Below are 26,415 nucleotides of genomic sequence, written 5' to 3' on the forward strand. Positions count from 1 at the left end.
CCACCAACGGAGGATACTCACGCTAGAGGTAGGAGAGAAGGAGCAATTAGAAAAAACATTTCAACCAAAACAATTCCCACTATATTGCCAACAGTCCCTATCCCTTTTTCCCTCCCACCAGTACAGAAACAACTCTGCACTGCAATAGTGCACCACAATCAACAAGAAAGTGCTATTCCCATCTCACTGCTTTCACAAACTCAACCTCCCATAGAGAAGAGCTTAGTTGAGCATGACAATTCTGTTATTATAAATAAGCTAGTCGAACATTTTAAACAACTCATATTGCCCTTGGAACAAAAACTAGCAAAGATAGAGATCCACATCTCGAAGCTCATCTCTACGCCAGAACTCAAACAGGGACCTCCCCAGCAAAAGAAAGGGGGTACAAATCCTTTTCATAATACCCTTCCGAACCCTCAGGGCACACACCTAAAACCCCCCAATCCTCAAACAATTACACCACAGCCAGTCACACCGACAGTCCCGACTCCTATCTCTTTACCGATAGCCACGCTGACTTCAACCAGTACAAACTCTAATAGCACAGCGTCAACCTCATCAAAACAAGACAATAGTAATCCGGCTCCCGCAATCGCTGCACCACAATCGGTGACTAGAAAAAACGCCTCTTCTAAGACTCCGGCGTCTAACCCCTTCTCGCAAGTGACCCAAAGAAACACGCTAAGAGGAGTTGGCGAAAACAAAACTTACTTTGATCTTCCCCCTGAGGCTGCCCCTTACGTAGCGGTAATGATTGGAGTCCCCGAATTAGCCCCTAACACGGTGGAACCTCCCTGGTCCCTAAAAAACAAAGTTCACCACTGGCTACAAACAAATCGCCCTATGCCACCAAATTGCCACGGAAGGATCTCCTCCCTACGCAGGACATCATGGGTGGGGAAAGGTATCAAACAGTTCTCAGGCGACTGTATTATCATTACCTTTGAAGATCCCTGGGTGGCAGACTACATTAGTTCCTGGGACCAACCCTATGAAATCGGTGGAATCAGAATTAAGCCACTCTCCTTTTTGTATCCTTCCATTCAGAATGTAAATAATAACTTTTTCGAGGACCCAGCCCCCCCTTGGATAGAAAGATCTCAGCGCCAACCCATAGCCTATGAGACCAGACAATACGCTCCCCCTCGTCCTCGAGAGCAGGAGAATTTCTGGCACGTAACAAACTCACGTCAACATGGGCCAAATTGGGGAGAATGGGGACACCAACAGCAGAGGATGCCCTGAAGAGAACCGCCCAGATGGGATTCCTGGTTCAATATCCCGGTAGCAAACAGATATAGCTCCCTGGAAATGGTCGACTGACCACCAATAGATATGGAATACATCGATCCTACCACCCCAGCTACCCCTTTGTCAAGAAACAACATCGCGAAAAGCCCACTAACTTTGGTCCCAAAAGCCAATCTTCCCACAATACCTCTCCTATTTTGGAACGTGGCAGGTCTACGATCTAAGATTGAAGATCCCGCGGCCATGAATTTCCTTGAACAAGGCAAAATCATCTGCCTTCAAGAGACTTGGATAACCTCAGAGGTTCATCTACTGGGGTATAAAACTTACTCCTCCCCAGCTATTAGTAGTACATTGGGTAGACCTAAAGGAGGATTAATAACTTACATTGCTAACACTCTATCCCGCCTAAAAGTGACCAATCTGTTTACCGATCCTAATTGTCAGATAATCTCTCTCTCCTTTGCAAAAGGGGACTCTACCATCATCCTTGTCAACTCATATAACAACCTATCGGAAAATGATTTCCTGATCTTTGTTGAAAACATGCAGGAGAGATTAGGATGCCTACTACAGCAGGAGACTACCTCCAAACCGATTCATCTTCTCTGGGGAGGCGATTTTAATCTACATCCGTGCACAAAGGGAGCCTTCCAACAGTGTGGGTTTGTGGACGAACAGGAAGTCCCATTAGCTCACTTCGTTCATAACAAACCTGGCAAAGCTATGAACAATACTCTGTCAGAGTCTGACTTAGTGATAGCTAATTCCCCAAAAGAGAAAGAACATCAGTTCGACCCAACCTACGTGGGCAGAGGCTACCAGACAACGGTGGACTATATTCTGCTCTCCCAAGGACTTACCACAATGATTACAGATCACAAAGTGTTGCCAAACACACTTAGTGACCATTATGCCTTAAGGATAGAACTTCACCTATCTGAGCACAAATCTAAGACCCCCCATATAGCCAAAGCTCTTGCACAAGAAAGTCTGCAACTGGGAAAACATAATGGCTATTCCATAAAATGGGAGAAGATTGACCCTCAAAAACTCACAAAGAACCTAGTGAACCAGACATACTCGAATATCATCAAGTGCCTGGACCCAGTGACAAATCATGCAGAGGTCCTCTCAAATTTTGGAGAAATTTTGGCAGCGGCCAAAGAGCTGCTCACGGGGAAACCAATAAATAAACACCACAAAAAAGGATGGTTTGATCACAATTGCACGAGGGCTCTAACTGACCTAAAAACCGCCCTTCACAAAAAGCCAAGAGATGTGGGCCTCATCCAACGTCTGAGAAGGCAATATAAAAACGATCGCAGGGCTAGATTCCTACAAATGAAAGAGAAACTCTGGAAAGACCTAGATAAGAGTGCCTTTTCAAAAAACAGCAAGGATTTCTGGAGAACAGTCAGATCCCCATACCTCCTAGACAATAACTCTCCCAAGATAGAGGTGGCTATTGACGAGGGAACTTGGATAGCCCACTTTGGAAATATATTTAAAACCTATGAAAACACAGACCATCAACCAATTCATAGTAACGAGGTGCACTACCCAATCTCAATATCCTTCGACATATCGGAAATCTTGATCGCCTTGGAAAGAAGTAACACCGGAAAAGCCCCGGGCCCTGATGGTGTCCCAGTTGACCTTTTCAAGTGCAATCAAGATCTTTGGGCACCTATCTTGACAAGAGTCTGTACAGCCGCAGCCAGTGAAGGCATTCTAGATTCATGGACAAGATCAATCATGGTCCCCATTTTTAAAAAAGGGGATCGCCAGGATCCGAAATGCTACCGCCCCATCTCGCTCCTGGACTCCCTTGGCAAAGTGGTGGGGAGAGTCCTCTTGGAGAGACTTCAACAGTGGAGCGAGGAAAAAGCCATCATCTCGGATCTGCAATTTGGCTTCAGAGAAGGCCTTGGGACAGTCGAGCAGGCACTTAATCTGAGTCTTATCATGGCTAAATACACGCACGCCAAGAAATCCAAGGTCTACATGGTTTATGTAGACCTGTCTGCTGCCTTTGACTGTGTCTCACATTCCAAACTATGGGCGATCCTAAAAGAAATGGGTGTGGAATCCCCCTTGCTGGACCTCCTGAAAGAGCTGTATTCTGGGGCCTCGGCGAGAGTTCGCTTTGGAAAGTGCGGTGAGCTGACGGAGTCGTTTGGGGTAGAGCGGGGAGTTAGGCAGGGCTGCGTCCTGGCCCCCTTTCTCTTATCACTCTACACAAACGGCCTTGAGGAAGAGATGCTGAGGGGGGCTCAGGATATCCCAAAGTCGAATCAGAGACTGATCCCAGCGCTCCTCTACGCGGATGACGCTGTCATCCTGGCCCGTACTCCTCGTGAACTCCAGCACTCACTCAATAGATACACCTCATTTATGAGCTCACTGGACCTAAAGGTTAACGTAAAAAAAACCTTTGTCATGATCGCGGGGGGGGCAAAGAAAGATACAAAAAACATTTTTCTTGACAACCAACCCCTCCAAATTACTACACAATATCCATATCTCGGGATCATGACAGATCACAAGTTAACATGGAAACCAGCTGTGGAGGCCAGATGCCATCTCTTTAACCGCTCAACAGCAGCCTTGCAGTCTTTTTCACGGAAACTGGGAAGGAGGCGCCCAGTAGAACTCCTGAGGATCTATAAAGCCAAGTGCCAAGCTATCGCGCTATACGGAGCAGGAATCTGGGGCCATACGGATGTTGGTGCCCTTCAGAAAATCGAAAATAAATTTATTAGATTTCTTCTTGCTACTCCGAAGGGCTCATCAACCTACGCCTCCCACGTGGAACTTGGTATCCCCTATCTCCAAGACCTTATCAAAATTCAACCCCTGCTATTGTGGAGGCGTATTTGGGTTTCGGACACAAATACATTAACACAACTGATTGTGACCGATACAATGTCACTCGATCATTCCCTCAGCCTGAAATGGCTACGCTACATCAGATCTTTCTTCATCGACCTCGGACTTGAAAAATACTACCTTCAACCAGAGGCGAAGGCATCCCTCCCAAAAAAAGAGCTCAAGGAACTTGCCCTACGACATCTGGAGACATTAAGACTCTCTGCTGATGCTGCAAAACCATCAGTGATCCAGGCGAACATAGTCCAGCAAACTTTTGGCATTCAACATTATCTCACTCTTCAGACCAAATTATACGAGAGGATGTTACTGACCAGACTTAGACTGAACCTATTTTTTAGACTGGTCACGTTTCCGACAAACAACCCCTGGGAACAAACTTTGCCCCCATGTCCTTGCGACGGGACATCAACTCAATCAAACATCCACGTGATTATGTTCTGTAAGTTTTATCACCCTCACAGAAAACGTTGGATCCTCCCGATCTGCAGGAAGTGGGGCCTTAGACAGTGCCGACCGGCTTTTTATCGTCTGCAATCCTTAGAGTCTGAAGAACTTTGCTACCTAGTCTTACATTTTTTAAAGTGTATCATGAATCATAGGAAAAACCTTTAGCTACATGTACAAGAATCAACATTTCTTTTGCGAAAAATATTTTTAACGTCTTCTATATGAATATATGCTTATTTCAATAACAGTATTTTTCTTTTTTGCCTGCGAAATTGTTGTCTTTTATGGTTTTCCTTGTGATTAACCGAATAAAGAAATTTATTATTATTATTATTATTATTACTGGGTAATTGGCAGTGCACTAGGTTATTTGTCTTGACTTACAGTGGGTTCTTCCATCCAGGTGTTTTCCGTGGACCATCATGCTTATGAGTAAAGGCAACCTGCGGGCATGCTCGTCACCTCACCTCCATATGGCACTGTTCATATGAACTACCTCCCGCCAGGGGCGTTTTCACCATTAGGGCTAAGGGGCTGTGCCCCTCTGAAATTCCTACACATTTACATAAAACCATATTAAATAGATTTATTTATTTAAGTCTTCACTGTCTGTTTTAGGATACCTGCCCACCTCGCTCTGAAGCAGGGGACTGACGCCAGGTTGTAAATCAACTTTCTTAACTGTGAGGCACAATGCAGGGCTTTCTGTTTTAAAGCCCTTCATTGCCATTGTGGTGTGGGGTTGTATGCACTCTGTAGGCCAGTGACACAATAAGTGGCACAGTTTTGGGCGCCCTGCGTGATTTCATTTAAAGGCATAGATCCCACCATTTTGTCGTACGTGAGAGTGGAGGAAAGCACGTCTGATCCGGTGCCTTTTTCTGGGTAATGGTAAGTGTTTGCAAGCTAAGGTTGTATTATGTATATTGTGCTGAGACCCCTTCATCATGCTAACCTCCCCCACTATGACACCCCTGGCCCTCGCTGCGGATCGCTGGCCCCGTTAGAAGTTGAGCTGCAGCATTTGTTCCACAGGGAAATGAATCCAAATAACAAGCAAGGTTCTTCTTCCCTTGCAAAGTTGATCCTAATACCCGAGTCAAGCCCAAAGCGAGAGATATGTGCTTATTGTGGAATATATGCTTACAGTGGACAGTTCTCTGATGTATGACATTAAAACTGGCTGTGTCTTCATGTGCCTAAGTCAACCCTGACGACAAAAACATGGATTGACTTGCAAACAATGAATGTTAAATACGTCAAAGGGATTCATTTCAGCGATTTAGTGCCTCTCTTATTTCATTTGCTTTACTTAATCTTGCATTCCCAAAGGTTAGCTACATTATAATGTTGTCTTTATCTGTATTATTTCTGTGCATACGTTGAGGCTTGAGCCATGTCAAGTATTTATAAGGGGCTTTGATTGCACGTGCAGGTGCTAAGGCTGAAGCGAAACAAAGTGCCTCTCCGTGGGTTGGCCTCTCTGCAGAGCACACAGAACACTATTCATGTATTCTATTTGTAACTAAAATTCTGTGGATATGTGTGTAAAGATGCGTACACAGATATCAAAATATTTGCAAGACAAAAGAGAAATTAAACTGCTTACATTTGATGGAGTGCAATGTGTGTTGGGCGTGTGACGTGACAGAGATGGGAGGAACTGCATTTGGTATTATGTAGGGATAAAGAGGATACACATCTAACATAAAGCCCACATAACTGAAGGTCAAAACTCCTTCCACAGGCCTTAACGCTATTTAATTCACAGACTCACTATTTCAGGATTTAAACATTTCCAATCTTGATTATTTATTTTTTTTAAAAATCATTGTTGTTACTCATTTTTCTTGAACAACTAACACCCAGTGACAAGGCCAATCATGCTGACAGGCTTAAGTTGTATGTCAGTTGTTGTGTCATTTATCTGAATAAAATTACATCTCAGAGAGAAATCAAACAAACGTTCAGGTGCCACACTATGGGAATCCCAGAAATGTATTTGACGTGTTCCATTATAGAGAACCCCCACTTTTTTAATCTCACTTAAAGACCTGTCTGCACATATTTCTATATGACTGGTTATGGCTAGCATCTGTGGGTGCTTCTCGAAGTCGGGTTAGAGTATATTTTTCCATAGGTAATGCTCCATGCAGTGAAAGAGACTTGGAAAGCATACATTTTAAAGGGATAAAGTTGTCATACTGTACAAATTATATATTACAGTAACTGTTGAACATATTTTCATTTTCATTTCATTTCTTTTATTCGGCATTTTCAATAAACACCATAAAAGTACAATAAAAACTTTTGAACTATACAATTTAAAAACAGTCATAATGGGAAACACATCAGAAATAAAGTACTATTCATGATTACATAATTCATATAAATAACCCCTACTCCCCCCAATACTTCTTCAACTAATACCCCTAGTATCCCTCAGTTTAACTGCTGATCTTAGAAAATTTGTCACTGCAAATAGGGTCAGATGGTCTCGGGCCATTTGTAAATATGCGAGGGCTTCAGACACATGTCTGAAGTTAGCCTTTTTTAGCAAATTTATTAAAAAACGACTCCTGGGCATTGAATAAAAAGGGCATAACAATACAAAATGAAGGGTGTCCTGCGGAGATCGTTACTCGCAGCCGCAAGGACCCTTTGACTCAACAGAATTAGTAAAAACCTGCTGGCTCGGCAAGCAGGTGATGTAAAAGGTTGAGCTTAAAAGGGATTATTGAAAATCTGTCATGGGCGTTATGTAGTAGTGCAAGATAGGGCTCCATTCCTATACAGGACCTTATCTGAGTATATGCCTTAACTGATTGTTTGGGACTATCCTTGGCTTCTCGTGTAATGGCTTTGTTTTAAAAAAACATCTTTTTTACTCTAGCCTGATCCCCTGTTATGATACAGGAAGGCGTCAGATAAAGATCTTCACACCCGATGCTTTCCAATCCACCCTTAACATACTTGAACCAAGGAATGACCATTCCCTTCTCCCTCCCCAGGCAGTCCATAATTATCTGTTTAGACAGACTTGCTTCTGGGTTGATCCAGATATTTAGCCATCCGATCAGTGGCCTACACCCCACCCTATCGACTAGGAAGTCACAGACCAGTTCTTCGTGTATAATGTGGGAGGGAAGTCCCTGGGGGTTTTTGAGGAGCCTTCTCACCATAGTTCCACCCCATAAGCCACTTTTGCGTAACAAATAGAAATATAAAAAAACAGCATCTGCTCAGGAGACCATCGCCCGAGTCTGCGTCCAAAATTCATTATTGCCCCTGAGCTTGCTACTAGTTTGTTACAGCGTTCCTCAATCAGTGTTTTAAAATTAAAACCCTGATCAAATAAAATTCCCAGATAAGAAAAGGACTGAACCTTTGATAAACTAAAATTACCTAATTTGTAGGTGAACTTTTTCCCCACACTTCTTAGACCAACCTCATGACATACGATTTAGACAGGTTTGCAGTTAGATCTAATCCGTTCATGAAGTCCACGAACTCGTCTATCAGTCGCTGCAGTCCAAGTGGTGTGCGTGCCAGCAGGACCGCATCGTCTGCATAAAGCAAGACAGGAATCGCTCTTGTTCCTATTCTGGGTAAATCCACTTTTAATTCCATGAGGGATTGTTCTAGACCATTAATGTAAAGGGAAAACAGAAAAGGGACAAGAATACATCCCTGTCTGACCCCACTGGAACAACTGAAGGGCTCGGTGTTTTCTCCCTCTAAATTGTACCTCATTCTTGCCGATGTGTTGTGGTGTAGGGCTCTCAGTATGTTAATCAGGTCAGTGTCTACCCCTAGATTGAACATTATGATCCATAACTTCTCCCTATTCACGCAATCAAAGGCAGCATCCAGGTCCATAAATGCTAGATTGACCTTTTCCTTACTGGTCACTGTGTATTTTGTCACCAGCAGGTATAAATTCAGGCATTGATCTGTAGTAGATCTGCACGCCCGAAATCCATACTGCACCTCAGTGAGAATATGATGTTCCTCTTCCCAACTCATCAGGCGATTCAAGACTACTCTTCCCAAGACCTTAGCTGTTACGTCTATCAGGGAGATAGGGCGGTTACACTGAGGGTTATCCTTGCTCCCCTTTTTAAAGATTGGCACTATTATAGCCGTTGACCAGGAGCATGGTAACCCTGTTACTATGGCCTCATTTATTACTCTAGAAAGGATAGGGCCCCACAGGTCTACCTCACTTAAGAAGAGATCCGGTGGAATCCCATCCTGTCCTGGCGCCTTATTACGAGTCAGACCCTTAATACCCTCCACAATCTCCTTTAGTTTGAATACTAGGGCCCCTCACTGCCCCCCCCCCCATTTGCCATGTACTCGCTCTATTGTACAAACCTCTAAAGTTTTCCACCCACTGTTCCGAGAGTATATTAGACACTATCTGTGGGCTATTACCATCCTGAAAACAGGGGCTATTGACTATCTTCCAAAAAACTGAAAGATCTCTCTTTTCAGCCGCTCCCCTAAGGTCTGGATTGCATTCTTTCTTCACCTTACTGCCTGCTTATAGGTTAGTCTACAGTACATAACCTTTTGGCTGTCTCGTGGCTTCTATTTGAGAGCAGTTCTTAGGTTTTTTTGGGCTAGTAGGCACCCTCTATCAAACCACTTAGGGTCTGTCTGTGTCTTACCCTTTCCTGTGTTGCGCGTTAGGGCATCTACTAGCCTTACTACCTCTTCAAAGGCCTTCACCAATGGAGGGCCAATTACCGATAGATCTAGGCACATCTCTATGTGAGGTTTCCCCTTTTCCAATAGAGATTTGTAGAAGCTCTCACCGTTTAATTTGGCCCATTTGAGGCACCGTCCTTGGGCTATAACTGTCTCCCTAACATCCTCAGCCCCCCTCCTTATAGTCTTTCTAACCTTTGAGACTGCCACAGACACTGTTAGTGGATTGTGATCACTAAAACCACTACAGTCAATCGGAAAATTCACTATTCTTTGTTTTAACAGGTCTGAAACGAGTATAAAATCAATATAAGAGCTACATCCTCTTCCTTTGAATGTTGGATTAACCTGCTCATTTTGTTTAATATGTAACAAGTCCATGAGTGTTCTATACTGTGGCCCTTCATCTCCCTACTTAAGTCCCTACCTTCAGGGGTATGTTCAAAATGTGCCCCTTCTTCAAAGTTGCATGTTGTCCATTCTTCTGTCAACAGTAACAGTTTTGGACATAGGTGGCAGTTTAAATCCCCTGCTATTAAAAACACTGGGGCCGTTATGCCCTTGTTCACCACTCTTTGTTACCCGAGTCTTTCCTCCAGCTCACCTGCTTTACTTCCTCCCACATTGTAAAAATTGACCAATGTCAAACTGAGGTCTTTACTTTTGAAATGTACCGCCATCAAGCAGTCTGAGTTCCATTTCAAGTCTGTCCAGCCTCCATCTAATCTCAGCTGAACCCAAATTAGGAGACCACCCCTAGCTCTTCCCGCCGATGAACTACCTGCTGGAACACCAAAGGACTTGTACCCAACCAAGTTAAAGTTAGTGGGATCCAGTTCCCAGGTTTCTTGAACGCAGATAATATTAAACCTGGTGATGTATTCCAACCATTCAGTGTTCTGGAATATGGCTGATAAACCTGCTACATTCCAGGACACTAGTTCTAAGGTACTCCAGTGATCTCTATGGGGGGCAGCTGGAGTCTTAGAGGGCTCACTAACCACTATGCGAGTCTATCGGTACTACTGGTTTGGGATGCCTAATTCCAATTGAGTCCTGCTCAGGGTCACTACATATAGGGGTTCCCTTCCTTTATTCCTTATCTGTGATTCTCCTTTTTTACTAACCTCGCCGTCGGCCAGTTAATCTACCTCACTGAGGTGTCTACCCCAACCCAGTGGTGCATATTTATTGCACAACTGGAGAACAAACTCTTCTCTTGTTTGAGATAACTCCCTCACTTGTGAGTGTGCTTCCTGGGCATCAATACCTGGGTACTCACCCCTCTCTCTCAGGGCCCAACCACGCCCTCTATCTGACTGCAAGGTCCTCCCCATTCGGTCATTCCAACGCCCTCTGTTGAATACGATGTTTGCGGGCTTATAGAAATAACTTAGTTCTAATGTCTGTATTTTTTAACAAGTATCAGTCTGGGGACCGTGAGTGATATGTTGGACTGCCTTGGGATCTCTAAAATTCACCACAATACAGTCCCCTACTATATTCTTTTGTCTATATCCCACCCAACTCACCCTCCTTACATGTAGGATCTTCGAGTGCACTTCTTGGGGTAGAGATCTGTTGTAATTCAGCCAGTGTATTGTTTTATTTTTCAACTGGTCGTATGATTCCTCTGTCTCCACATTGGGTGAACACTCGGGGGGCAGATCTAAACGGGGATGAATTTTCCTAGCAGTGTTTCCTTCCCTTTCCTCATTGTTTACCACCCTTGTTTGACTGCCACCGTCTATCCTGCCACTGCCAACAGTTTCTCCCCCCATATTTTCCCTTACAGGGGGTTGTACCGTGCTGATTGGTGCCAGTGCTAAGGGAGAGTTTAAAATAATACCACCATCCCTTCCGCCCCCCATACCTATATTCTTTGAGTGAACAATCCTCTCGACCTTCTCATTAATACCGCCCAAGGTACGTGTTATCCCTCCCTCCACTTCCCCCAGTCTCATTTCAATTGCAATCAGTCTGTCCAGATTGCTTCCTCTCCATGCAATGGGTCCAATACAGTCGCTACATCAGAGCCAGTAGTTGCAGTGCCCCCTGATTGGGCTCCACGGGCAGTCTTCTCCAATGAGGGACCCAAAGAGGGAGTCTCATTCTCAGTGTCTGAGCGACAGTTTTTGGACTTCTTCCCTTTCTGCAGGGACACTGCCCCGGTAGCTCCTCTCTTTCTTTTCGCCCTTGCACCCTTCAGATGTTCCTCTGGCGAGCGGGGCTCCTCGGGAGTAGATGATATAGTCACCCCTGGGATAGCATTTGTGGGCGAATGCAGCCCTATGCCCCGATGTTACGGAGGGGCAGAGGCCACCGCTAAACCAGCGGGCTCTCCCTGCAGGACAGATATATTATCCTCGCAGTGTTTGTTAAGGCTATGTGCATTCTGGATGGCACCCAGGGATGACCTTTTTGAAAATACTGGGTCCATCGAAAGGCGACATTCTGCGAGGGCTATTTCATGGGCCAATACTGAGGAGGCCCTCGTAATAAACTGATCGAGGTTCCCAGCTACATACCCTGTTCCCACTACTTTTCTCCCTCCTCCATTACGCGCTGGCATAGTTTAGCTGATGGATAGACCAACAACTTCAAAGTTTATGGGAAAGAGTTACCTTTATCTCTGTGTATGAGTGCTTAGAGGGGGGGCCCAGCCCAGACTCTTCTGGTCTCTGATGGGCGCAGACGGGCCCGCCCTTGGCCTGGGTTACGCCCGCGCGCGTCCCACGCTGCGCGGGGCCTCCCGCGTTTAAGAGCGACTCCTGGCGCTAGTTGATGACGCGATATAGCGGCGCCTCAGGACTTCTGGGAGTTGTGGTCTCCTTCCAACCGCTGGAGTAGCAGTAATGGCGGTTATATCGGTAAGAGCGGCAGCGGCGTTACAGCATTTCCCATCTGGGCACAAGAAGCAGTTCTGGCAGGAGAATAACAGCGTCCCGCGCTGCGCGGGCCCTCCCGCGTTTAAGAGCATCTCCTGGCTCTATTTGATGATGCGATATAGCGCCGCCTCAGGACTTCTGGGAGTTGTGGTCTCCTTCCAACCGCTGTAGTAGCAGTAATTGCGGTTATAGCGGTAAGAGCGGCAGTGGCGTTACAGCGTTTCCCCTCTGGGCACAAGAAGCAGTTCTGGCAGGAGAATAACAGCGTCCCACGCTGCGCGGGGCCTCCCGCGTTTAAGAGCGCCTCCTGGCGCTAGTTGGTGACGCGATATAGCGGCGCCTTAGGACTTCTGGGAGTTGTGGTCTCCTTCCAACCGCTGTAGTAGCAGTAATGGCGGTTATAGCGGTAAGAGCGGCAGCGGCGTTACAGCGTTTCCCCTCTGGGCACAAGAACCAGTTCTGGCAGGAGAATAACACCGTCATTGTTGTTACTCATTTTTCTTGAACAAATAATACCCAGTGACAAGGCCAATCATGCTGACAGGCTTAAGTTGTATGTCAGTTGTTGTGTCATTTATCTGAATAAAATTACATCTCAGAGAGAAACCAAAAAAACGTTTAGGTGCCACACTATGGGAATCCCAGAAATGTATTTGACGTGTTCCTTTATTGAGAACCACCACTTTTTTTATCTCACTTAAAGACCTGCCTGCACATATTTCTATATGACTGGTTATGGCTAGCATCTGTGGGAGCTTCTCGAAGTCGGGGTAGAGTATATTTTTCCATAGTTAATGCTCCATGCAGTGCAAGGCACTTGGCAAGCATACATTTTAAAGGGATAAAGTTGTCATACTGTACAAATTACATATTACAGTAACTGTTGACCATAATAATGCAGGAAGATATTGGGCAGATTTTAATGTGTTTAATATTTCAAGACTATACGTTCCCATTGCTTACTGAGCCTGCTTTCTCACTACATTCATTTGCTTTAAAATGCACCATTTGCCAATATTCTTTTCATTTCTTTCTCGGGAGAGGGTCTCATGCTGGACCCCGGGTTTGTCCATTAACCCCTTCACTGCGGGGGGTTAATGTGCTCAGCTCGTCATGAGGCACAGTGGAGCTGCACTCATGATGAGCTGAGCTCGTCACAGCCACACCCGTTTTGGAACGTTCAGCACAGCGGGGAAATTATCCCCGTGTGCGAACGTTCCAATGATCGTGACAAGCTCAGCTCGTCATGATTGCAGCTCCACTGTGCCTCATGACGAGCTGAGCTCGTCACAAGCAGTCAACGGGTTAAACTTGTTCACATTGTTTGCTATATAAAAGTCATGGCCACCGTTTACGCCCCAGCACTTTCAAATGTTACCAGTCGCCCCTGCCCCAAAGATTTTGTGACTGCCTCCTATACACATTGGTATGCGGCGTTGTATGGTTGATGTACATCACAGTGCATGAAATGTACTGAGATGTGCATTTGGTGCCCTACTCGTGCCTCTACAGCTCTCCCGTGTTAGTGCATAGATGCCCTAGAAGAAGGCACAAAGGCCCTTCCCTAGCAAATCCCTTGTACTCTCTGCCTTCGTAGTTAGAAATCCAACTCAGTGCGGTTAAATGCACATACCAATGTAAAGAGACCATCCAGTGGAGAGGAAATGAAACAGTTCACTTTACCAAGCCCTGCGACGATGACCCCCAAAAGTTGTTCTGCAATGTTATGACGTCAGCTGTGCCGCTGACTGCGTGACCCGCAGGAGAACATGAGCAAGGCAGCGCGATAGTGCCATACGTCGAAGCGCTAGCCAATGCAAGGTGTGGGAGGGCAGTCCACCGGACACCGGCCAGGGGGTGGGGTTCACCTGTTGGGGGGGCGTATCCCCCCTCCCATATTTAATCACAGCTTGCCCTCGGCCCGGCCTCTTTGCAAGCTGTCCGCCCGCGGCCCAAGCGCTGTTCGTCGTGTCGCCGTCGTCCTTCTTACATCAGGTATGAGCTGCTTTCTCGCCTCCCCCCCGGCCTCGTCCCTGGGCATGACCAAGTTGCACGTGGCCCCAGTGGTTGATGACCACGGGGGGGTGAGTTGTAGCCATAATATCGGATGCGGGCGGATGGGTGAGCGACCTCTGGTTCGGGTCTTTGGGGGGAGGGAGTGCTTATGGGCACATGTATCCCTGGGGTAGCCCTCCATTAAGCGATTCCTCTTGGGAGTACTCCCGGCCCCCAAAGACAAAACTCGCATGCAGCATCCATTTCCTATGTACTAGCGATACGCCGCATAGCTATTCATTGGAAGGCGGATGCGCTCCCCCCCCCAAAAAAAATGGAAGGCTGACTTGCGGGAGTGGGGGGGGGGATAGCGGAGGAGTGTCGACTCATGCTTTTGTCTTACGGCGGGGAGATTGTCACCTGCCCGTGCTTCCTCGTGGCTCCGGTTTACCGGTAGTTTGGTACAGAGCAGGTTAGGGCTTCCGGGAAACGAGGGGACTGATCCTGGGTTCAGCCACGAGGGGCATGACCGCTCATGCGCGATGTGACACGCAGCCTCGCCTGTTCGGCCTCATGGCGGTATGCGATAGCGGCCCGGCGGATGGGGATTACCAGCTGGCCGCAAGGCGGCTGGCTCCAGTTAAAAGTTCATTTGGAACAGACCGGGTTAGGGCTTCCAGGAGACAAGGGGACGGAACTAGTGTTGCAGCCACGAGGTGCACGAGCCCTCACGCGCAATTGCCCCAATTACATAAGTAGCCTCACCGGTCCGGCCGCATGGCGGCATTCGGCAGCGGCCCGGCGGATAGGGGTTACCAGCCGGCCGCATGGCGGCTGCTCGCAGAGGGAGGGTGGGCCTAGCCAGGATACGAGGAGAACTTGTTTAACGGCCCATTTTCACTGCGTTAGTCATTAGTTTGGTGGCTATAATGAGTGGTGTGTTTAGTGCACCGCCCCACGGATCCCATTACCAGGGCGGTAGTCATGTATGCATAGTTGGATTACGTGGAGTTGTTCGTGGGATGGGGCACACTAGGACTCCCGAGCAATTACGGGGTCTGCAGCGGTAAGCATAACGGGGGCGCGGAGCAGTTTGCACTCGCGCACTGTGATTCGCGGTCTAGTACAATATGCCAGGGACTCCGCAGCAATTACAGGGTCTGCTGCAATAACAGTAATAAAGTGTGCGGGGTTCTCGCTTCATGCAATCAGACACGCGGTCAACTAATCAGGGCGACCAAGGTCTGTTTTCCGCCTGCGTTTTTATTGAGCGGTCTGGTACCGAATAACAGTGGTTTAGTGTTACCCAGCGAAATGGCTAATTAATTTCGAGAGGACAGGCTGTATTTTGAATCTGGGCTCGCTTATAGAGCGGTCCGGCACCGGATAACAGATGTTTAGTGTTACCCAGCGAAACGGCTAATTAATTTCGAAGGACAGGCTGTATTTTGAATCTGGGCTCAGGCCCGCCACAAACCCCCCCCCCTCTGCAGTTCATCATTTAGTAGTACGGCCGTGGCGCGGTTCAAGATGTGTATGTTGCACCGCTTTGTTAAATTTACGTGGGCACGCGGTATTCTGAATCGGTGGCACAGATGCGTCACAGCCCCCCCCTCTGCATGGAGGCGGTTAGTAGTCCGGAGTCTAAACGCACTTTAGGCTATGCGGGTACATTTAAACGTGTTAGAGTTAGTTCGCTCGTTCTGATTCGATATCGCAGCCAACACCTGAAACAATACCATTTGCTCAGGCGTGTGATATTTTGTGACCCGGGTCCAGGGACGGGAATGCGGGTGTGCTCCTTGATGCAGGGGAAAGTAAATCGTGGGCTCGTTTAATTGTGCAAAATTTTGAAAGTAAATCATGTAGGCTCGCCAGTTAAGTTGGTGTCACGTGGGTTTCAAGAGGGGCGCCAGTTGCCTGTGCAGCGCCCCTGTCCTAGATGCTGTGAGGGGTGTGAATCATGAACTGCTGAAACGCTATTGCTAGCCAGCATTGCCTGATTAAACTATACAATAGAAGGGGCAGTTTTCTACCTTGGCATTGTCTTTTCAGGTCGCGCTGCAAGGATTAGGAAGGACCGGTTGGCCCCGTCACAGGCAGTTAGCACAAGTTAATAGCAGGTAAATACAAAGATGTACGGTATATCACCACGGAAGTGTCAGTTGTGCATGCAATCTTGTGAGGGTCATCATGTCCCTGTGGCCCTGCCATGTAGAGTTGTCCTTAGGTGCCCGTTGAATTAGCGCACCACCTCACGTCATTTTTCGCCCATAGGGACCCGCAAGGGTAGAAGCCATCGCTATGGACGCTCGTGGCACCGCACCACCGCAGGAGGGCCTGTATGCAGAGTTTTTGGCTTTGGCCCAGGCAAAAGGGCCGGCGTGGGCTCAAGGCTTTATCGAGGCACGTAGGCAGGAGGAGTCCGGAGTCGCAATCACCCTGACCCCTGAGGACGCGGCAAGTACCTCAGTTGGAGCAACGCGGAGGTCCAGTCGCAAACGGAAACACGCACGCAAGGACTTCCCGGCCGAGACACCGCGACCGAATACAAGACCGACGCCGCCGCCCCCTGCAGCACGGGCCCCAAAACCGACATTGACACCTATCGTTGTGCAGGATTCTGCCAGTGGCCTAACAGACCTGGCCCAAATGGGTAAGGCCATGGACAAAATTATGGGGCTAATGGCACTTTTTCAAAAACGTTTAGATGATGTGGTGGCGGTACGACAAGTTTTGCCACCTGCTCCTGTACAGCAAGTATTGCCACCTGCTCCTGCACCTGCGGCCTCAGCATCAGTGCTGCAAGTGTGGGCCCAGCAAGGGGCTCCAACGGTTCCGACCCCAGGGCCTGGGCTCACAGCAGTCAGTTTGCCGGCCCCCACAGCTGCCATCACAGCAACGCCAGCTCCCGGGCCGCCTGCCCCCCCTAGTGTCATGTTGTCCCGCCATAATACTCTTGGACCTGCCCATCCTGTGGCCGCGGGGTCGGCACCCGCCCCGCCCAGTGCAATAGTAGGTGCAACAACACCATCCGCTAGTGGTGAGGGTAACGCTGGCAGTTCAGCGGAAGTGGAATGGCCCAGCCCAGCTGTGGCCGTCCCGGTTCAGAAGGTAGTACAAGCAGCCGGGGGAGGGTTACCTAAATCGGCAGTCACCCATGCTCCATTGGCTTCAGGCCGCTGTTCACTGGCATGGCAGGTACCCTAAGCAGCTAAGGAAGGGATATGGAGAAGGGAGTATATTGATATTTTGACATTATTGATGCATTGTACCGCAGGAGCAGACACTAGAAAGATGGGGGGGAAAGAAGATGAGAAGAAGGTCAGGTACCAGCGATGGCCCGAGAAAACGATAGAGAATTGGACGGAGGCTTTTAACATCCTAGCAGCAGTAATAGTGCAGAATGATCCGGCCCAGAGTGAGGCGCTGATGGAATACGCTAACACCATCCAGCAAGAAGCGAGAGAGTCAGGAGGGATGGGTTGGTTTTTGTATGATCAGGATTTTAGGAAAACAATGGCCGTTTGCCCTGAGTTAGGTTTGGATCAGAAAGAAATCCAACTCTGGATCAAGCACATGTGCAGAACAGTCAGCAAAAAGAAAGACATATCATGCAAGGCGCAGGGTGAGCCAGACAACAGGAAATGGGAACAGTTCCTGAGGCGTCCTTTCAAGCAGTCCTTTCGTGGGGGCCGGGGTAGGGGCCAGAGGTTTGGCCTGAGACGATTCAATTCAGGGACATGTAGACTGTTTAATGGAGGGGTATGCACCTGGGGAAGGGCGTGCAAGTTCGCCCATAGCTGCAGCAAATGCAGTGCTCAACATGCAGCCATCACCTGCACCACCAGCCAAAGTTTGCCTCCTGCCCAGACCCATAGACCAGACGGGGCACGCCAGTAAATGTGTTGGGGAGGGACGGACCGCAAGGATAACAGATTTCAGTGCCACACAGATTCCCACTAGGCAGGGCCCCTCACCTATTGTGCTGCAGAATTTTCTCCCATTAGTCAGGTTGTATCCGCACTTGAAGGAGCGAGCGCTGCTATCTGAGGGTTTTGTAGATGGCTTCAAGATACCATACAAGGGACCTCTGGGTTGCAGGGATGCTTTGAACCTCAAATCAGCTAGAGAACTCCCGCTAGTGGTCAGTGAGAAAATCAATAAGGAGGTTGCCCTCGGGAGGGTCGTGGGCCCCTTTTTAACCCCACCCCTTGAACACTTTCTAGTTTCACCCTTGGGAGTAGTGCCAAAAAAGCAGCCGGGGGCATATCGCTTGATACAGCATCTATCTTACCCGGAGGGCAACTCGGTCAATCACTGGCTGGACGAAGGGGCCTGCTCTGTGTCTTATTGTTCACTGGACATGGCCATAGATATGATAAGGAAGACTGGGAAGGGGGCATGGTTGGCTAAGGCCGACATTGAATCAGCATTCCGCCTACTGCCAGTTCATTCGGCGAGTCAACACCTGCTAGGTTTTAAGTGGGATGGCGCGTATTTCTTTGATCGCTGCATGCCAATGGGTTGTGCCGTCTCATGTGCCTATTTCGAGGCATTCAGTTCTTTCCTTCAGTGGGTTCTGACCACTAAATATGGCATCTCCCAAGTGACACGTTATCTAGATGATTTCCTCTTTTTCCGCAGGGTAGGGACTCGGGAGTGCACAGAAGGTTTGCAGGCATTCAAAACAATGGCAGCTGATATGGGGGTGCCCCTTGCCCCTGACAAGACAGAAGGTCCAGCACAGATCTTGACTTTTTTGGGTATTGAGCTGGACACCATCAGAGGTGAATCCAAGCTCCCGGCCGACAAGGATAGAGATTTGAGGCAGGACATTAGGTCATTGATTGGCAGGGATAAGGCTACCTTAGAGGTGGTAAAAAGTCTGTTAGGCAAGCTGAACTTTGCAGCGCGAGTCATACCGGCTGGCAAGGTTTTTTCCCGCAGGATAGCGAAGGCTACAGCCAACATAGGTAAGAAACACCACCTGTTGCGCCTTGGTCCTGGGCTAAAAGCAGTTCTGAAAATGTGGGATGAATTCTTAGTAAACTTTAATGGTACAGTGATTTGGAGGGCACCATGGGAAAGCAGCCAAGAACTTTGCTTGTTTTCAGATGCATCTGGAAGGGAAGGTGTTGGCGTTATCTTTGGTGAAGAGTGGTGTGCGATGCGCTGGCCCAAAGCGTGGCGAAAGAAGGGGGTAACAGCAAACATAACGGTTCTTGAACTTTTTCCCATAGTGGCAGCAGTGCATTTGTGGCCAGGCGGGCTTGGCAACAGAAAGGTAGTCTTTTGGTCAGACAACATGGCTGTAGTTCAGGCCATCAATGGGCTATCGGCCACTTGTCCCTTAGTTCTGAGTTTGCTCAGGGAATTAGTTAGGGCGGGTCTGCAGAATAACACTGAGTTTAGGGCAAGACATATTGAGGGTGTGAAGAATGTGGCAGCTGACGCTCTCTCTCGCTTTCAGTGGCTCCGTTTCCGAGAGGCCTGGCCGCGGGCGAGGGCGGCGATGACACCATTCACTGCACCGCTGTGGCGACTACTTTGGTGGGTGAACGGTTGAAGAAGATGGGCCAACGATCCCTGGCACAAGCCACCCGGAGAAGATATGCTGCACAGCTCACTACTTTCAGAGCAGTGATAGTGTCTTTAGGAGCAACTGCTTTGGGTCTGCGAGAACAGGTTGAGACTTTTGTGGTATGGGCCAGGGAGACTGGCAGGACACATTCATGGGTGTGCGGCCACTTGGCAGCCTTAAAGCATGACACCAGACTGAACGGGGCGGACGACCCCCTTTGTTCCTTCAGGGTAAGGGCAGCACTCAAGGGGTGGGCCCGGGAAGAGACAAGGCCAGCAGACAAGAGAGCTGCGATTGAATTCCCCACACTACAGCGGATGATAGATGCCCTGCCAATGGTCACCAATTTTCCATTTGAAACTCAGCTTTTTTCTACGGCCTTCTGCCTGGCGTTTTTTGGCGCTTTTAGGGTGAGCGAGTTAGTAGCTAAGGCCAAAACAGATAGATCTGGGGCAGCGTTGGATATGCTTGATGTCTGTGCTAGAGACGCCTGGTGCTCCACATTCGCAAATCCAAGACTGATCAGGCCGGGAGGGGCTCAACAATAGTGCTTCAGGCGCTGGGGGACCCCAGATACTGCCCGGTTGCCACGGTCAGGGAATATTTGAAGATCAGGCCACTCCTAGCTGGGCACTTCCTCATGCATGCTGATGGGTCACCACTAACCAGGTTCCTGCTGGAACGCATTATGGGGGTGGCCCTGGCCAAAGCTGGGCTCTCAGGAGCGGGTCTGAACTTCTCAAGTCACTCCTTTAGGATTGGAGCGGCCACGGCGGCATTCAAGGCAGGGATGGGGGCAGAAGGAGTCAAGAGGGTAGGATGATGGTCATCCACCTGTTTCCAGCGTTACATCCGCCCTTAGGAATAGCAGCAGTTGAAGGGTGGGAGTCTGGATGTCTCCAATGATGTGCGCGATATGTAATTATGCCTTGTGATCCCTGCCACGCCTTTTTTACAGTGAACTTTGTACAGTGTATACCATTCAGCCACGCCCTTTTTTGCAGTGAACTTTGTCCAGTGTATACCATTTAACCGAGTGTTCGTTTACAGCTTTCCAGTAAACGGTGTGTAGTGTGAACTATTAAACCAAGTGTGCTAACAATACGGCGTCCTTCCCCCCTTTTTTATTCGAACGGTTTTTGTTCTCTTTACAGCTGATTGTTGCGTGTGGGTGATGGGACATTCTTATGTTGCCAGATTGGAACGTTGGGCAGCACTCAAGAAGTGGACCCGGGCTTTCGCACGAACACAGATCGTATGGTTGAGCCTTTCGGGAATGAACTGGGGCAACTTGAGGTCCAAGCTTGATCAGCACCTTGCATTAAGGGGCGGCCCCCACAATGTCCTCATCATCCACTTGGGAGGGAGCGATCTAGTCACACTTGGGAGAAGGGCCCTGATTCAGGTCATGCAGAAGGACTTAGTAGCAGTAAGCAACAGGTTAGGAGCTGCTGAGCTTCTGTGGTCGGAAATTGTCCCTCGCAGAGAATGGAGGGGAGCTAGATCCCCAGCAGCGATAGAACATTCCCGCAGGAGGGTCAACAGACCATGCAGAAGTTCATGGAAAGAAGAGGCCTGGGTTTCATTAGGCATGCACTCATACAGGAAAAGACCGAAGGGTACTACGATAGAGACGGGGTGCACTTGTCTGGATTAGGGATGGATATGTTCCTCCTGGATGTACAAGAGGCACTGACAGCGGCAGGTTGTAAGTAGTGGAGTGGGTTGGGGGCTCTGTCCTTGACGGGGGCCTTCCCCAGAGCTGTGGCGGAGTACAGGGTGATCTGGAGGCAGACGGGTACAGTAAGGGTACCTCTGCGGCAGAATGGTACAGTAAGGGTACCTCTGCTTGGCACAGTAAGGGTGCCAGAGTCAAGGACCAGGAGCCGTAGGAGGTTCCAGGAAACCGCGACGGTGCCCCGTTAGTCCTTCGGGCGGTCGGGGGGCCTGAACCGACCGGGGGTGTGCCACACCGCTCCGCCCAGACAGGGGGGGGGGGCGGGAGTATAACGAAGATGGCAATGTGCTGCACCGTCAGAGCATCGACTCACCGTGCAAGACGGCTCTTTAGGCATGCGGGTCAGCGAGGGGCTACCTGCATTGGATCGCCTGTAAGATGACCCACCTAAATGTCATACGTTTGTTGTATGAAAATAAACCTGCAACAGTTCTTTTCCATACCACGTGTCCAGAGTATCATTTGGGTAGGGATTGTGTTGTGTGCAAAGGGGCGGGAGCGGATGACGGTGTGGGCACTATGGTTTTGAGACGTACTGCGACGTCGATCACTGGACGGCACCTGCCTCTACCTAACGACGCTCGTATGCCTCACGTGGGTGATGACATCAGAACGTCAGGTCTTTTCAGACACAAGGCACTGGTAACAAGCGCACGTTAGAACAGCTGAATTTCAGCTTCGAAATTCATAGGTCCCGAGCACGAGCCGCCGAATATGAGCTTGGGACAAGGATGGACTCCAGTCGGGAGGTCTTAATTTGAAAAGGGCCTGAATGCTCTGAAGTTGCAGGTGCACATTTTTGGCTGTAATTTCGGCCACACAAATTTATAGCCATATCTTCATAAATTAGAACCACAATGTCTAGATCTTTGACAAGAATTATGAGCCCTTTAAAACAAGTATGTGGAAAGAAAGATAATTCAATCAACTAACTATTTGTCTGATCAAATCCGTGCCTCTGTATTCCAATCTTCAAAAACATACTAAAAAAGTATATTATTCTCAGTTATGGAATTTATTGACTCATTCTATTTTCAATCTAACAGTGACGCTGGTCCGCTGTTAAAGAAATCATTGGCATGTTAGGTTTATCCTCTGCAGTATGAATTTCTTCTGATGTAAATATGTGTATCCTTTTTATGTGGAAATTACTTCCTCTTCAACATATGCATTTCTTTCTTGTTAACAGATGTGTGATTCTGGTTTTGGACCTTGTTCATGGTATACAAACCCCAAAAGAATAAATAAAATATTTTTCCTTTTGTAGTTTTATCTCTGAATTTCATGTTAACTGTGATATGAACCTAGGTCCTGTGTGTGCAATAGGAATTTGCACCCACATTTTTCAGCTTCCTTGGTACTTTGAAAGAACAGAAGGGGCTGCAGATCACTCTAGACATGCGAACCATTCAGAACAGAAGGGGAAGTTCCCTCATTACATCCTCCTTCTCAAACAACAACCGCAATCCTTGTCAGGGCGAACCACAAAAGGCACTAATTTAACCAGTGCTTAACTCGCTGGTAGTCAGGGTGGCAGGGCCGAACTAGGAACAGCCAACCAAACCCGCATGCGCACTTTTAGTGCCCACCATTATTCCTCCCTGGTGCTGACTCTCTGTCAGGATGACCCTGCCCTCAAGACTTGGCTCAATGACAGCGAAGAAAAATAAAACAATAATAATCATGTTTTATTATTATTTTATTTTTCCTGTGTGCACCATTGAAAGAGCAGTGGGCGACGCGGCTCTGCATTAACACAGGAGCCGCCCCTGTGCATTTTGCATGAAAATACAGTATTGCCATGATTATTCTGTCAACTCTCTTACTGCAGAATCTCCAACTGATTATGCTACCATTGTGACTAACGACAGTACTAGCACCCAAATATATATTAGGTGCACTAAACAAATTTGCCCTTTAAAGGGTGCCCCAGAACAATCTGGCACAATGCAACTGATTAGCAGTTTTTCCCTGGACTGTTGACAGAGCATGAGTGAAATAGGCAAGTAGAGATTAAAATTACAGATTCCGTGTTCCACTGAAGAAGAGTCAACATTAATTTTAAGCAGAAGCAAATATCTTTCTGCAGGTGGATGGTGGGGGTGACTTCACCCACCTGTGGCCTATGCCTGAACGATCCCTGGTACACATGTTTCTACCTCCCAAGAGGCACTGACTGTTCACCACCTCATATGTAGGGCACAATCAGTGTGCCTTCTGATTGCTCGTCTGAATTGTCTGTCTGTGGGCTCAGGACAACACCTTTGTTAGACCTGACAGCCTTGGTGTGGTCTTCCCCCAAACTATTTGCCTTCACTCCTCCTGTTTTTCTGAGTTATTGGGCCACTTACTTAACCCCCACTTACATAACCCTTTACGTCATGTCTCTGGCCTGCCATTGTAGCCTGTGTACAATTTTTAAACTGTAATTTTGGCACAGCAAAAAAAAACTTTTAGAGTAAGTCCTAAACAGCCCACATGAAGAACATCTACTTTTAAGTTTTACATGTGCTGGTAATGCATACATTTATCACTACTGCACTGCCCATCCCTCCCACAGGATAATACTGGGCTGCCTTAGTTAATGCGTGATTTGCCTCTAAAGAATAGTAATCTAAAATCCTCTTAAAGAGTAAAGTCAGATTTTAAGTCACAGTTCTGAAAAAGTCAATCTTTAGAAAGTTGACATTAACCTGTCCTAACCATTTGATGCCAGCAGTCAGTGCCTTGGGTCACATGACTAGGTGAAGTTGGCATTTGGCCTTTTTGTGTATTCCACACAGACAGTATCACAAAGAGGGACTAGATGTGGGCAGGATGGGTCATCCTGACAGAATGCATGGGGCAGAGCTGTCACCTACCATTCATGCACTTCAATAATAATAACTTAATACCAAGCTTTTGTCCCCCCAGACATCTTGTAGCCAGGGAAGGGGAAGGAAGGAAATTCCAGAATCAGATGTGTGAGGAAGTCTAGAAGCTGTTGTCATTTCATGGCTGGCACAAGCTTTAAATACTGGGCCCTCAGATCAACCCTTCAGAACACTCCTGGACCTGCGGACTCGACAAGAAGAAGGACTGCCCAGCTGACTGAGAACTTCCCTGCAGTCTGAGGACTGCCCAGCTGTTTGTGGACTGCCTGGCATCTGAGGCTTGCCTAATGCTTGAACCCAGGAGTACCAGATTGTTCTGAGTTACAGGAGATACAACAGGCTCCTGAACAGTGACTTCATCAGAACCAATACAACGTGACATGTTTCGATACAAGTCCTCACATCACTAGCTCCATACAAGTGGCTTCACCAGAACTGATGCAGCACACAGCACCTCAGCTCTAGGCCTCAGATAGGAGCTCCTGATCAAAGGCTTCACAGCACCCACTCAGCACGACCATCTCAATGCAAGTCTCCGCAATACAGCCCCATACCAGTACATTCTTGGACCCGTTGAAACACCCTTTTTTACCCAAGATGTTCCTAAGGTTGTCCCGCTGGACAAGATCAAAGGTTGCATGCAGGTCTACGAAGGCAACATAGAGATTTTGGTTATTGAGCAACACATATTTTCAGAAGAGAATAGCAAATCGAAATTCCTGGTCAACAGTACTGATCTTTGTGGGAAAACCTGCTTGAGTGGAGACAATAAGTGATGTTCAGTCACCCAATCTAACAGTTTATCAAGAACCTGTCTCACAAAGACCTTTTGTAAGTTATCAATAAGGCTGATAGTTAGATGGATCGCCGCCATCGCCTTTCTTGTAGACTGGGATCATTTCTGCTTCCTCCAGGTATCGGAGATTCCACTGCCTGCTGCCATGGCATTAGATAAGAAGTTGTTATAGCTGGACTAACTGTAGGCTCCAATTTAAATAGGTCCCTGGGGATCTTATTAGAAACTGGGGCCTTGGCTGATTTAAGGCGATCAATAGTGCCTACTGTGTCAGACAAATGGAATTAACAGAACAACGTATGGGTTTATTAAGGGTGGCAATGGTGCCTGAGGGGCAGAGACTTGGGCGCAAGTTAGCAGTATCCTTCTGGGCATCCAAGGATGAGAAAAGTGAGACCCTTATCTGGATGGATGTGATGAGCGATTGTGTTATTTTCAACTAGACTTCCGTGGGGCACTATCCGCAAGAATAGTTTACTATTTTAAGTCCTACCAGCACAGAGTAGATCTTGCCAATTCTTATCTTCTCAGGCTTTCCTTCCCTTTTCAAATGTCAACTTATACTGATGTCTGGTTTTGGTGATTGCAGGGACTGAAAGTGACTAGACAGCCAGCTGTAATGATTTCTTAGATTGGATGCATTTGTTATTAAACCACTGTTTTGCTGTTTGTGCATAACCTAATAGTGTTTGGCATGGACCTCCATAATAGGGATATTGTCCTCGGGATACACAACAAACTCAGCCATAAATTCGACAAGCCAAAAGTATGTTTTAAATAGTTAGACGTAGCGTGGGGATAGGTGGCTCTTCTAAAATGTTAAGCTAGTAAGGGAAAGGGTACCTAGTTGTGGTGCAGGGTGATAGTATAACTCAATCTATTTCTTTTAAATGAGGTGATCAGAGAGTTATAATTGCTATCAGTGCAATGTCAATTTTCATGTCCTCAAGGAATGGCCATAAATGTAAATACACAAGGACATAATTAATATTACTCAAGTGCGCCCCCCCTTTTGTATGTGGGAGCCATCTCAGGGTCAGAGCATGTACGTCAATTGAAAGCTCTTACAAATGAAGCTAGCTAGAGAGCAGTATGAGGGAAAAGTTTAAAGGTTTAAATTTTAAAGTTGGAACATTCCACTGCTCATTGTCCTGCTTAATCAAGGAATTAATGAAAACTATGGGCTTAACAGTTACACTATAGTCCCTGCAATGATAATGCTAGCATACTTC

This window comes from Lissotriton helveticus, chromosome 8 (assembly GCF_964261635.1).
Source record: "Lissotriton helveticus chromosome 8, aLisHel1.1, whole genome shotgun sequence".
NCBI classification, from domain to species: Eukaryota; Metazoa; Chordata; class Amphibia; order Caudata; family Salamandridae; genus Lissotriton; species Lissotriton helveticus.